This window comes from Andrena cerasifolii, chromosome 16, assembly GCF_050908995.1.
Source record: "Andrena cerasifolii isolate SP2316 chromosome 16, iyAndCera1_principal, whole genome shotgun sequence".
In the NCBI taxonomy this organism is placed as follows: domain Eukaryota; kingdom Metazoa; phylum Arthropoda; class Insecta; order Hymenoptera; family Andrenidae; genus Andrena; species Andrena cerasifolii.
Genome location: NC_135133.1, coordinates 803453 through 816634, shown reverse-complemented (window position 1 = coordinate 816634; position 13182 = coordinate 803453). Strand labels below are relative to the sequence as shown.

Here is a 13182-nt window from a genome sequence, read left to right as displayed (position 1 = left end):
TGATAATTCAAGGCGTCTGTGGGTCCCGGCCGTGGCATGGCCTGCCCAGCAATTTGCTCGAACATCCGTAGATCTCATCTCTTTTCCTGTTCTCCAATGTCAAGTGTTCGAAGAGTCTGGTGAGGACATTAGAGTCCTGCCCACTGGACGTCGATGGTGGGGATGGAAGGGCTCTTTGGCCTCCGCCTCCTGCATCTGTCGTGACATCTGTATCAGATTGGGTATCCCCAAAGAAGTGATTTTGTTCGGTGCCACTTCCGGTTCCCTGGTTAGAAGTGCTTCCTTCCGTTAAGGCTGCCATCCAGCCTCCCGTTGGGTCCAACTCGTGCAGACGAGCAATTAGCTCCGCCTTGGCTCCCGTGGTGGAGGCACCCAAAGTTTGAAGAGCACCCTTCAATTCCGCCACCCGAAATTCGTTGGGATTCATATTGAACGGAATGCCAGTTGTGTGTTGTTTTCCTTAAGGGGGTAGATACGTCACGTGACCTGGCCGATTCGGCAGGTCGGTATTACAGCATTTTTTTCTGCACAGAAATGGTAATACCGATAGATCGACGATTACCCGGTGAACGCGAGAGGGAGCTGTTTGCTATTTTTGTATTCTATTCTGAATAAGGAAAGAAATTCTCAGCTGTTCCGTTGTACTTATAAACATTTAAACGGAAAGTCGGCTGGTACTGCTAACGTAGAAAATTCATAGTACATTTTAATTACTTAAAATGTGCTTATGCTACAATATTCTACGTTAGCAGTAAGGAATTCTAAGTAAAAAGGGAAAATAGATGAGGGAATGTCCCCAGAAAATGAAATTTGTTAGGTTAGACATTTTTTACTAGCAAAGCACCGAAACAGAACATGAAAATACACTTATTACACGTCCTCTGCAGAAAGCAGTTATCAACAAACATTATATATACAAAATTGCATCGAATGTTGAATTGGGCTAGTGAAAATGCGCAGGCTGGATGCGCGTGATTATTATATGGTCGGCTCCTCGAAGTAACAGAAAATATAACCTAAATAAATGCTATATGACAACAAATGTTTAGTGGCTATTTCGTTCTTTTACGAAACATTTGTGAACTTTTTAGCATCCTTTCAAAACATTATTATTACGCTCCAACAGTATCTGTAAGAAATTGGGTATAGCATATAGGTTATATTTTCTGTCACTTCGAGGAACCGACCACATAATAATCACGCGCATCCAGCCTGCGCATTTTCAGTAGCGGATTTCATGAACGAATTCTGAACTGGAATAATTATGACACACAATGTTTACACGAGAAAATTATTCATGGCCGACAATTGAATTCCCCACGTTTCAAATAAAAATTGGCTCCGGTTATAATGCTCATCTCTGGTATTTTGCCATATAATTGAGGCAGTGAGAGCAACAACGGACTAACCCACATTTTTTTCAAAAGTGAGTTAGCAGCAATAACGTATTCCAATAGACTCTACTAATCATATCGATGGCTTAGTGCACACATATTGTATGTCCACTTTTTATGAAATTTGAGTTTTTATATGCAAGAAATAGTGATTGACTGTTTCTTTATGGTGCATAAAAATTACATTTTTATCTTTTTTATAAATTCATCAAAAATGATATTTTTGTTTATTGTATGTCCCTGAATTTATTATGCTGAGTGCACAAATGTTGTGTGTCCATGCCAGAGGATGAAAATAGTCTTGGAAAAATGTGACAATAAGTAAAAAAAATTTAAAGTCTTCCTCTATCTACCGCGAATTACTTTTTTATTCCTGTTACTTTAAAAATAAATATAATATTGAAGTGAGATTATTTCCAGTATTATTCCTTTCATTCATTTTTATATAATATCATTCAGTATAGTATATCCTCCTCTGTACTTGGTTACAATAGCATGTCCAACTTCCAAGCATTATTGTCGAGTTATTATTATAATTTTGCAGATTCTAACTTATACTACTCATTACATACTTTCAGTGATACCTATATTACAATAATGCAAAAAGTATTTATGTAATTATAAAGTACCATTGAATGTTTGAACCTGTTTTTCTCAAAAACGCTAAAAGTGGACATACAATATGTGTGCACTAATTGTAAACCATCGATGTACAATAGGAAATTTTTTTAAATGTAGGTTAGTCCGTTGTTGTTCTAACTGCCTGAATTACTATGACATAAATACGATAGCGATTTCAAGTGATGTATATGTAACGGTAAAAGCGTTAATTTAGTAAATGTATACAATTTCCAGCAGTTCCTATGTCAATGTATGCCTTAAATGAATATAACCTAACCTACAATCGTCCGAAAATGCATACATTGACTCCATCATGCTTTTTTGGTGGCTCGTATATCCAGCTATTGCTTCAGTTTTGCCACAGACGAGGTATAGAATAGATCTATCACCTTGTGGGACTTCGTGTCGCCACCCAATCTGTGTTACCGACCCATAATTTGAGGACTGAATTTAGCGACCTCTGTTCATGAACAGCGGCCAACTCAAGAACTACTCTGAAATGTGTTGAAATACTTAAATATGTGTGCGTGCTTGTATGCGTGTGACTTGTTTAGAGTGAGAGTTTAACATAGAGGGCGAGCTTTTGCTAAGCTATGCTTTGGCTCGGTTTGTCAACGACTCACGCCGGATTTCTTTCTGAAAACCTATTTCGGGGATCAGGAGCCTATATGGCGCTGAAATATGTCACTTCTTGAAAGCTTATACAAGCTATAAATTGCAAGATGAAATTGATTGTTAGTATTTTTCGTGAAGTGGAACATTTAATTAATATTTTCACATGTCGTACACGGAAAAATATTAAAAATTGACGCTGCTACTGACATTCCCGCAAATTTCTGCACTTCGCGCGTGTCTAAATAGACGGTGCCTATCCTACGACACGTAAAAGTCATTGAAAATAATGAATTTAAACGTTTTTGTAAAATTTATATTCGTAGTCTTTTGGACCCGAGGCCCCTAAATCCCTACGTGTTGTTACAAATTGATTGGCTCTGTCCTTATTAACTACTGAAAATTAACTATTTATAAATTATAAAAAAAAACATCTACGATGTAAATACACGAGCGTAGGTAGCGCTTACGTTAAGATCTGGGTACACATATCAGTTTCGTGTCAGTCATGGGCGTCCGGAGTGGGGTGCAAAAGAGGCAGTTGCCCCCTTGACTTTTGAGAAAAAAATCGCTTATTTTTAAGAACTTGTCTCTATTAAGTTTATACTAAAAAAGTGAATAATTCGAAATTTAGAATTCTAAAATTCTGAAAGTGAATAATACTAAATCCGACAATTTCGGATTTAAAATTTTAATTAAATTGGCAATACAAAATGAGTTGAAAAAAGCAAGCGGGCTACTCGTTTTTTCATTACTATAATTTTCACCACCGTCACTTCAAAGTTACCTCACCCCGTGGAAAAAAGTCTACAGACGCCCGTGGTGTCAGTTCACGTAGAATTCAAGTACTCTTCATTACTTTCCTCAATTACTTTCCTCCAAGTACTTTCTATTACAGTCATTAAAAATAATCAGAATTATATCATGTTTGGTATTATTTTTATCAGAAAAACACTAGTAATCCATTAGTGATACGTCTATGATAGAAATTGGCATAGTCATTACTGAATGGCCTATTGCTGACGTTGTCCTTATGCCACTAATCTAGCGTTTATGACCTCCGAGCCGCGTCAGAAGAGATCGGCTCGAAAGCCAGCCATTAAGAGGGGACCGAGACGGAAAGAATGATGTATATCATTTATATCAAGACCAGTGATAAGATTTTACCCTTCTGTCTCCTGTTGAATCATAATTAGTATCTTATTATTCATTTAAGTACATACATATGTATTTTCGTTGCTACCAAATAGTCTGTGAGCCGATATAATAGTGTTTCGAGCCGATCGCATCCGAGTTTTGCTGAGCCGATCTGAAATCAAATTGCCCGCTCATGGCGGCTATACTTGCAGTTCGAAACGAGTCTCGGGATCCCGAAAACTTCGGGTTCTCGAGCAATACGAAAGTAACGGGATCCCGCCCGATCTCGCCCGAAAGTTTCCGGCCCGTCCCGAGCCCGAAACGTCGGGTACCCGCACTGCCCTCATTAGTTAAAATGTCCTATCTAGCATTTCGAAACATCCGAGAAAACTGAAGTTTAATCATTTCCTTTGTGCCGTCCTTGTTTTTCGTCATTTAATTTAAAAAATTTAGTCATTATTTCGTAGCAGCCTAATATAATTTGTTGTCATAGGTGTACCGGCATATAATGTATTATTAACGTAGCAATTAATTAAATGGTTCAAATAGGATATTTTAACTTAGTAAAGAAAGTAAGATAGGATATTTTAATATATTGAACACTTGAAATCGTATTTAATTCATATTTTTAAATGTACAATTTAAACAAAAATAACATTGACATAAACTAGGTAGTTAAAAATAAACATACCAACATAAACATATACATATAACTTAAACGCACGAACAAATTAAACATAGACATGACCAGAACGACTTAAAGTTAATAATCATCATCGTCATTATTATTAGACACTTTTAATGATTCCCAAAAGGCAAGGCGATTGGCTTCAATTTCGTAATTAAATTTTCTTTTCTCTCTGCTGAAATTCCTTTACATTGAACTCTGGCTTTTGGTTTTGATAACTTAGTTTTCGTTGCTTTTGCATTAAGAAAATTTAACTCCTTAAATTCAGCAGAAAAATCATTTTTATATTTTAAGATTTTTTCCCCTCTTGTGAATTGAACAGATACAAAATCATGAAGATATGGTCTAGGAGAAATTTTTTTTAATTTATGCTGAGAAGTGAAGTCTTCCCAATCAAAAATATTATTGATGTCCATTTCACAAACGTCTACTTTGGAAGAATTTGCCTCCTGCACAGCACATTTAAAATCATTAAAATCAAACACCTTACGTTTTCTTTTTAAAGAAAGTTCCACCTGGTGGTGGAAGTAATCGGCAGACATGAATGTATGTCCAGCCTCAAAATATTTAATTTCTAAGCATTTAACATTAACCTCGCAACAATTTACTATATAATCAAAAAAACAATATAGTGCCCAATTTTTATTCTGAGCTGCACAATTGTCTAGCCAAATAGTTATGTTGAAATAGTCTCTGTTTTTTTTTAAAAAAGCAGTAAAATGTTGATATCTAATCTTCCTTTCTCCTCCCTGCAATACCTTCGTGCCGTATGACCGCCAATGGTTTTGTAGACTTTGATTTTCCAACCGGAACAAAGGACTCATTAAAAGCTATAATCCGTGGAATGAATATTACTTCTTTGAACATTTCAGCCCGTGGAAGCATGATAACTTTTTGTAAATCAGCCGATACTATAATTTGCTTCGGTTCATCTATCGAAATTTCATTCGCAGCATCTTTAAAATATTGCGTCCTGGCGGCTTCATATTTGTGTTTATGATTTTCCCAGTTCCTACAATTTTCACATTCTGAATTTGGTTCACTTTTTGTATGGCCAACACTTTTGCAATGAATATCAAACTTTTCGCATTCAAAGCATTCTTCGTTTCCCAGTTTGGCAAAAGATATATTCATACTACACACCTCTTTTCGATATAATTCATAAGAAAAATTAATTTTTCGAAATTTTTCTTTAAAATTTCGATACATTAATGTGACAGTTACATCACAGACGAGGTATAGAATAGACCTATCAAGCAATGTATTTTTGTGTCGCCGGTTTAAGGGGTCCTAGGACCCCCTTGCCATTTTAGTGTCGCATGCAACGTTACCGGTGAAGTCTCAAAACAGATTGTAACGCTACGCGTGGTAGGAACTAGAATTAAGCACGAGTAAAACTAGTTTATGTTTTGAGAGTCAATGCCCGCGATTTACAAATGTTTCTGTTAGAGTAACAATTTAAAAATCGTCTTATGAACATATTTCGTTCAACGGAAGAGAACGGAGGAAGAAAATAAAACGATATCACATTCGTCTTTTAACCTTGCTGTCCTATTCCGGTTTATTTAACGCAAAACAAATTTATATAAACAACAACATTATTTGTGGAAGACATGCTTTCATGATGTAACGTGGAATACCTCGCAAAGGAATTGTAACTTTGTATATTTCAATAAAATGCTGAAGCAGAGAGGACTTTAAAAATTGTGAAAAACTCAACAGTTCCAGTATCTCGCTGAAATATTCCAACTTGCACTTATTCTTCCATCTTAACACTATATTCGTATTCTGGGGTTCGGTAGGAATAATCGAACAACATTTTAAGTTACATATTTTATTCTTACATTTTTGGATACCGGGGTGTGAATGTAAAAAACGAGTCAACATATATACATAACAATAACAACGTATATTCAACAATTAACCAAAGTGAATACAGAATAAGAAATTTAACGGACACGAAGCGTTCGGTACGGAGTCCCGTGAGGTTCTGTGTCTTCTCCTTGGCGTTTTAACGAACGCCCGAAAATTCCCGGACGGGGAAAACAAATTTCCCACGCGCCCCAAGGTTGCGGAAGAGGACACGCTGTCCTTAACACTTCGCCAGGGCTCTGGCAACCATCATTTTATTGCCCTAGCCCTCGAGCTCGACCACCCGCAGTAGGCACTCGAGCAACCGACCGTTTTAGGCCTAAGAAATAAATAAAACTTTCTCCCGGCCTACAGTCCGCTACACATTCTACCATAGTATTGCAAGTTAAAGAAATTCTTATATACGACTAGAATATTTGACAATCGCAGCCATCGGCTCGGTTCTCACCGATTACCAGGTCTCACCGCGAGGAGGTTGCTGCGCTTGGAGACCCGTAGAGAGATAGATGGAATCAAAGTTCCATCGATCTCCCTGTACACGAAGCCTACTAAACCAAAGAGATGGATGGAAACAAAGTTCCATCGATCCCTTCGGTTTAGATATAGAATCTAGGGAACTGCCAAGCAATCACTCGATTAAAAGAAATTCAGGAAAGAGGGAAAGGCGAAGGGTAAGCGTGAAACAAGTATTGGACGGCGCAGTTCCTACCACCCTGCTGTCCAAGTCGAAAGGGAAAAGCGCTCGGCGCCTCCCAGACGATTCCTGTTGCTCCGATGCGACTCGTCAGGAGCAAACACTTGACCTGACTCAAGCCGTCTAACACGGAGATTGGGTAATCGAACCGGGTGACTTACGCAGGCAGTGTACCAAAAGGTGCACCCCCTACGCCCGAAACTTTTCCCTTTGGACAAGAACACCAAGGGATGAAACCGATCCACCCATACCGATTCCATGCTCAGTCACTTGCTTCCGCAAACGGAAGCAGCGGTAACCTCCTCATCACAGATGAGGAGCCAATAAACGAACAACAAAGTTAATGATTTAGTGACTGCTTGGCAATTTTACATGGGACCTTAAATACTTCATACTATAATAAATTAGCCTAGGCTTCCTTAGATGTCTTCTTTCACTGTCACTTTGCACGATCACTTTTCACTATCACTTTTCACTAGTTTCTTTTTAAATATATTGTGTTATTAACTCCATTCCCCGAGTAACGGTGAACCTGAAAAGCTGAAACAATCAACTACTATATGTTAGTAACGGCGTGGTCAGCCTGGAAAGAAATTAAGGAAAAGCTTATTGAGTTGGAGACGATCGAGATAATTTCGACCAACAGCAGAGCACGCACGAGCATGCAAAACCACCGCAGAGATAAGTACTTGAAGGAAAGAGCAGAGAATGTAGACCCATCGATGAGATGCATGACAGAGTGACAGAAGTCACAAAAAACCATCGAAGACATCGACGAGATGAAATGAATCAGAGAAAACCATCGAAGACATCGACGAGATAAAATAAATCAGGAAAAACCATCGAAGACATGAAATGAATCAGGGAAAACCATCGAAGACATCGACGAGATGAAATAAATCAGGAAAAACCATCGAAGAAATTCACGAAAATGAAATAAATTATTTAAACCCATCGAAGAAATGCATCAAATAAAATAAATCATGCAAACCCATCGAAGAAATACACAAAATAGAACGACTCGCGCAAAATTCTCGAAAGTATGCATGGAAATAGGACAGATGATGGAAAACGACCGAAGAAATCAGATTTGACATTCGCAAAACAATAAAATTTTAAATGACTTACCGAACCCCAAAATTTCATCAGCACCAAGCAAATAAACGAACCCTGGCCAGAGGGGCGAGAGGCTGGCGGAAGAACCAGGGTTGAAATCCTGACCAGGTCCCCAGCAAGTTCAGCAGTTCCGAATGGTCCAAGTGGCTCGGCAGCTCCGGGGGGAGGGGGAGGAAGAACCAGGTCCCCAGGAAGTCCAGTGGATCCAGGTGGCTCGGCAGCTCCAGGGTTCCCGGAGGTCCTTCAAGCCCGGAGGACTGACGACGACTGAGTACATGAAGATCTGTGAGCTCCTTATGTAGACTTCGAGGAATGATGTCCCCCGATCAAAACAAGGTCGACGGTTAGTTACAATTGCGAAATCCAGCGAATTCTTCGGCAAAAATGGATTTTCGGCTAAAATATCCATTCCAGTGGCTATTGCTGTGACAAATAATGTTAACAACATTTACACTAACCGCCCAGTATAAATTATTATTAACTATAATCGATAGAACTCGAGATATCAAGCAATTTGTAACATTTGGCCTTGGATTTGCAAATGATTTTCTGCGCCGACTGAATTCTCTTTTATTCTCAATGTTTAATCGTTCGATACATTAATGTTAATGCTTATACGTATCACGTAGTATTATTTATAATGTATAAATACGTTTTAGTTGAACTTAGTGTAAGTGAATAGTTGCAGGAATATTTGGAGAAATATGAGTGAGATACTTGTTTCTCGCCCTTAGTTACTAACATCGGCGAAGTATAGGCTAAAACGATAGACCTATCACCTAATGGGAATTCGCATTCACATCACTAACACGTAGAGGCACGGTACTGTATGAAACACTTTTTGGCAGGCACAGGCACTGACTCTACAATCGCGTTGCATACGATTACAAAATCATTTTCTGTTTTTAAACATCCTTCAGTTTCTGAAAAAGTCTTCTAAGTAACGGGTATATTTGAATGGAATCCCGTTAAATTAAAAGGCCTCCCACATGGTCCAGTAATCGATGAAATTGATGCGCGAATTGAGAAATCACGAGATAATATGCACTATGCCATGCACACACTTCACTGAACCGATGAATTTCTCAGGGCTAGACAAACTTTTAAGACACTCATGCATCATGCAACTTTCTGTGAGACTTTTAAAATTAGATTTTACTGTAAATTTCAGTGTTGGCGGTAAACTAATATTAGGGGCAAACGGAATTCAATTATTATTACTTCACTGGAATGATTAAACAGTGCATTAGAAACTTGTGGGAATATCAGTAACAGCGTGAATTTTTAATACTTTTTTCGGCGCACGATACGTGAAAGGGTTCGCAAGGGTACGCAAAGTGCTAATAAACAATGTCATCTTGCAATTTATAGCTTGCACGGGCTTTGAAGAAATGCCATTTCTGAACGCCATGGTGTCTTGATCCACGAAATGGATTTTCGGAGAGAAATCCGCGTGAGTCGTTGACCAACTGAGCCAAAGCATACCGTAACAAAAGCCTACCCTCTTATGTCAAACTCTCTCTCTAAACAAGTCACACGTATACAAGTACGCAACACCTTTCAGCATTTCAACACATTTCAGAGTAGTTGCTGAGTTGGACGCTGTTCATGAACAGAGGTCGCTAAATTCAGTCCTGAAATTATGGGTCGGTAACACAGATTGGGTGGCGACACGAAGTCCCATAAGGTGATGGGTCTATTCTATACCTCGTCTGTGGTTACATCACTTGGTAGGTACAATCTGTTAGGAGCGTTTTCTCTTCTGTAGTGTGATATTGTAGGTTTAAAAGATTTAATGTGTTCTATTATTACATTTCTTTCAATTTTCGCAACATTCGGATGATGCTCTCTCTTATCTGCTTTGGGCAATAGCAGTCCTTCATTCATTGAACGTTGAATTGATTTAATAATGTAGTCATTATTAGCATTATAACCAAGAGTAGATAGAAAGAAAGTCTTACATACAACAACGTCGTCGCCATTCTCCATCTTTAAATTATATATGAAAGAACATTTTCTACGGGAATTCCTATTATTAGTGGTAGATCTCTTTTTTGATATCTTATTCATACATCCCATAACTGTTATTTGTTGTTCTGTCCTCGAAAGACTCCAAAATTCTTTATTAATTGATTCTTGCCTGTTTGAATTTATCTTTTGAGGACATTTTAGTCTGCAATTATTCTTACACGTCGTTTTCACTTCATGGGAATTAATAATAGCTTGTAATTTTTGTTTTTTTCTATCTGCTACCGATGTTTCGTATATCTTTCTCTTCCGAATTTGCCCTTTTTTTGTATATATACTCCGTTTTTGCAGCTCTTGTTCTTCATTGCCAATTTTATTAATTATTTCAATTAATAATTCTTTAATGACATGTTCAATATTTTCATTCATTCCATCACTATCACAACTATTATTGAACAAATCGTCTTCGCAATCATCCGATGGAACATAATCCGAATCAATGTTTATGTTGTCAATAATATTATTTATTTGTTTGGTATTATAATTAACTTGTGAAATTCTCTCTCTTAATTGCCGGTTGAGTGTTAACGTAATACTACGAGCTAGACTTGACATCTTGGAATAGTTAACTACTTAAGCAACCTTCTGTTTGTTATAATATTATGCAAGTGGTATTCACACTGTAACTGTTTATTCACATTGTAACTGTTTATAACCTTTCTTAAATGAAACTGTATATTATAATATAACACGTTGCTTGAAAACAAGATACTGTTTTGTTTGACAGTGCCGCGCTGATGGCAGTGTACATACTACAATAAAATGTCCTATCTGCATTTCAGATGTAAACTTAGGACAATCTAATTTAGTAGATAATACATAGGCATTATAAATTAGTGAAACGATCTGAAAAGCTGTTAGGATGAATAAATTACAGGGTTTTCTAACTTTACCTAAAAGGTAAAAGACATGTGGCACTTCAAATATTTCAACATATCTTGAAAAATGAAAAAATGTTAGATACGACGTTTTAACTAAGGAGGGCAGCGCACACCCCTAGCTGTCAGCGTCCGCTGGACAGCGGTGAGCCCCGAGCTTCGAAAATTTTCGGATGGTCTCTTTCAAATGAACGTGGCAAAGAGCTATTGGGAATTTCCCGGCCCAGGTAAGCGAGCCGCGCGCTCTGCTTTTATGATCGGTTTACCACTCTGTAACGTCCCACGCGGATCCGAACCGATAATTACCGACCGCCGGTAAAGTAAACCGATCTTCATTATCGCGAAATCGTCCTACGTTACCATACAAAATTATTTTATACATGAATTATAATTAATTAATGATTCAAACGAATACTAAAGAAACAAATGTTATAGAGATGTTAGGAATAATTTAATGTAAATACTGACAAAAGCGCAAGATAAAATATAATGTATTAAGCGAGTAAAAAGCAAAATAATAAATAGCCACTCACTGCGCATGCGCCAGCCATCAAATTTCGGGTATAAAAGGAGGCGCACGATGCGCAGCGCGAGCATTCCAGGGCATTTAAGGTTACGATTCGAATACGCTCTCTTAACTGACGAATACTTAAACCTAGAGGCAGCTTAAGTTTCAACCAGTGAGATTGAGCTCGCCCCGGAGACGGTAGCGGCGGATCTCCAGTGTATAAATGTTACTGGTGCTCCTTTTTGGTCTTTGTATTTTGAAGTTATAGAACCTCGCTTTCACAAAGGCATCGAGCTCGCCCCGGAGACGGTAGCGGCCGATGTTCTTGGTAAAAGCAAGGTCTCGAAGAGCATAAAATAAAAACTCTGTCAAAAGAAACGAGCTCGCTCCGGAAACAGTAGCGGCCGAACTCTGCAATATATACATATACTTTAATAAATATTCACAGTAGCATTAATTAGCATAAATATAAAAAACTATAGAAAACCCAAAAACAGAATATATAATCGTAGACTGTAAGCAATATTAAATAATTGTTATTAGAATAAGTATTGTCAAATAAAGTCATTGTTAAGTTTAAGTCGTGAATTTTAATCCTTAGTTGTAATAACGAACTCCCACCTATCCTATACTCGAGGGGACGCCGCTCTCCTCTCGAGGACCTACTAGCTTCAGTTGTTCTCGGACAGCCGAACGTTACAACTCACACCCCAGATCACTGTAATGAGGTTTGCAAACAATGTCGACTGGTCTCGTACCCGTCTCAATTTCAAAATTTTCAGCTAAGACAGGGTTGACCGCGAAGCTATACCCCTGTACGGAGAGATTTTTCGCCACCAGCGTGTAAAAGTCACAATACTGGCGCATCGTTCCAAAAAATGGAAAATCATAATTAAAGCCGACTTCAAAAAAATATGAAATGCGCTAAAAAGTAAAAAGTAATTTTGTTCCTTATTTAATCTACGACACTTAATTTTTTTATATCGGCACCTCATCATTTGCACTGTGTAAATCTGACGCCGACTTAAAAAAAATGGAGTGTCATAGATTAAATTTTGATTTCAAATAATTTTTTGCCCATCCTGGTAATTTTGAGGTACATATAACTTGCAGCGACAAAGTTTTTCCTTAATATACAAGGAAGATTTTCACCAATTTTCACACTGATTAATAAATAATTGTAGATGATATGACGATATATATAAATCTCTTCGCGCCGCCAACAGTCAACAGCTGAGTATAATGCGCTATTTAGCAGTTTTATCACTCGCGTTGACAGTTGGCGCCGTGCGAGAAATATATATATATATCGTCATATCTTCTACAATTATTTATTAATCAGTTTGAAAATTGGTGAAAATCTTGCTTGTATATTAAGGAAAAGGTTGTCGCTGCAAGTTATATGTACCTCAAAACTGCCTCGATACTTTTTAACGGTGATCGTTGAAAAACATGGATTATGTCCAGTATTACTTTTTAATTAAATATTATTACATTTTTTAACATAAGGATTTTGTGCATACATTTTACGGCTCCGCTAGAGATTTCTAAGTTTTATGTTTCAAGTCTCATAACGATCCGTTAATATTTACTCAAGTTATCGCAGTTTATCTTTAAAGAAATAATGATTTTGG

At 37.6% G+C, this 13182-nt stretch overlaps 2 protein-coding genes across 3 annotated transcripts in view; both read left to right on the top strand.

Moving 5' to 3' along the window:
* The window catches only part of LOC143377891 (uncharacterized), a 168766-nt gene that overhangs the window by 5367 nt on the left and 150217 nt on the right, over nucleotides 1-13182 (top strand). Inside the window, exon 3 of one of the 2 annotated variants that reach the window (XM_076829697.1) lies at nucleotides 1157-1254. The exons of the other annotated variant lie outside the window; for it this stretch is intronic. The gene's annotated coding sequence lies outside the window, so the exon portion shown is untranslated. Of the gene's footprint in view, nucleotides 1-1156; nucleotides 1255-13182 lie in introns of those variants that run through there. 2 annotated transcript variants of the gene reach the window in all.
* LOC143377876 (uncharacterized) overlaps nucleotides 1-13182 on the top strand; it is a 475856-nt gene that overhangs the window by 322999 nt on the left and 139675 nt on the right. The window lies entirely within an intron of this gene.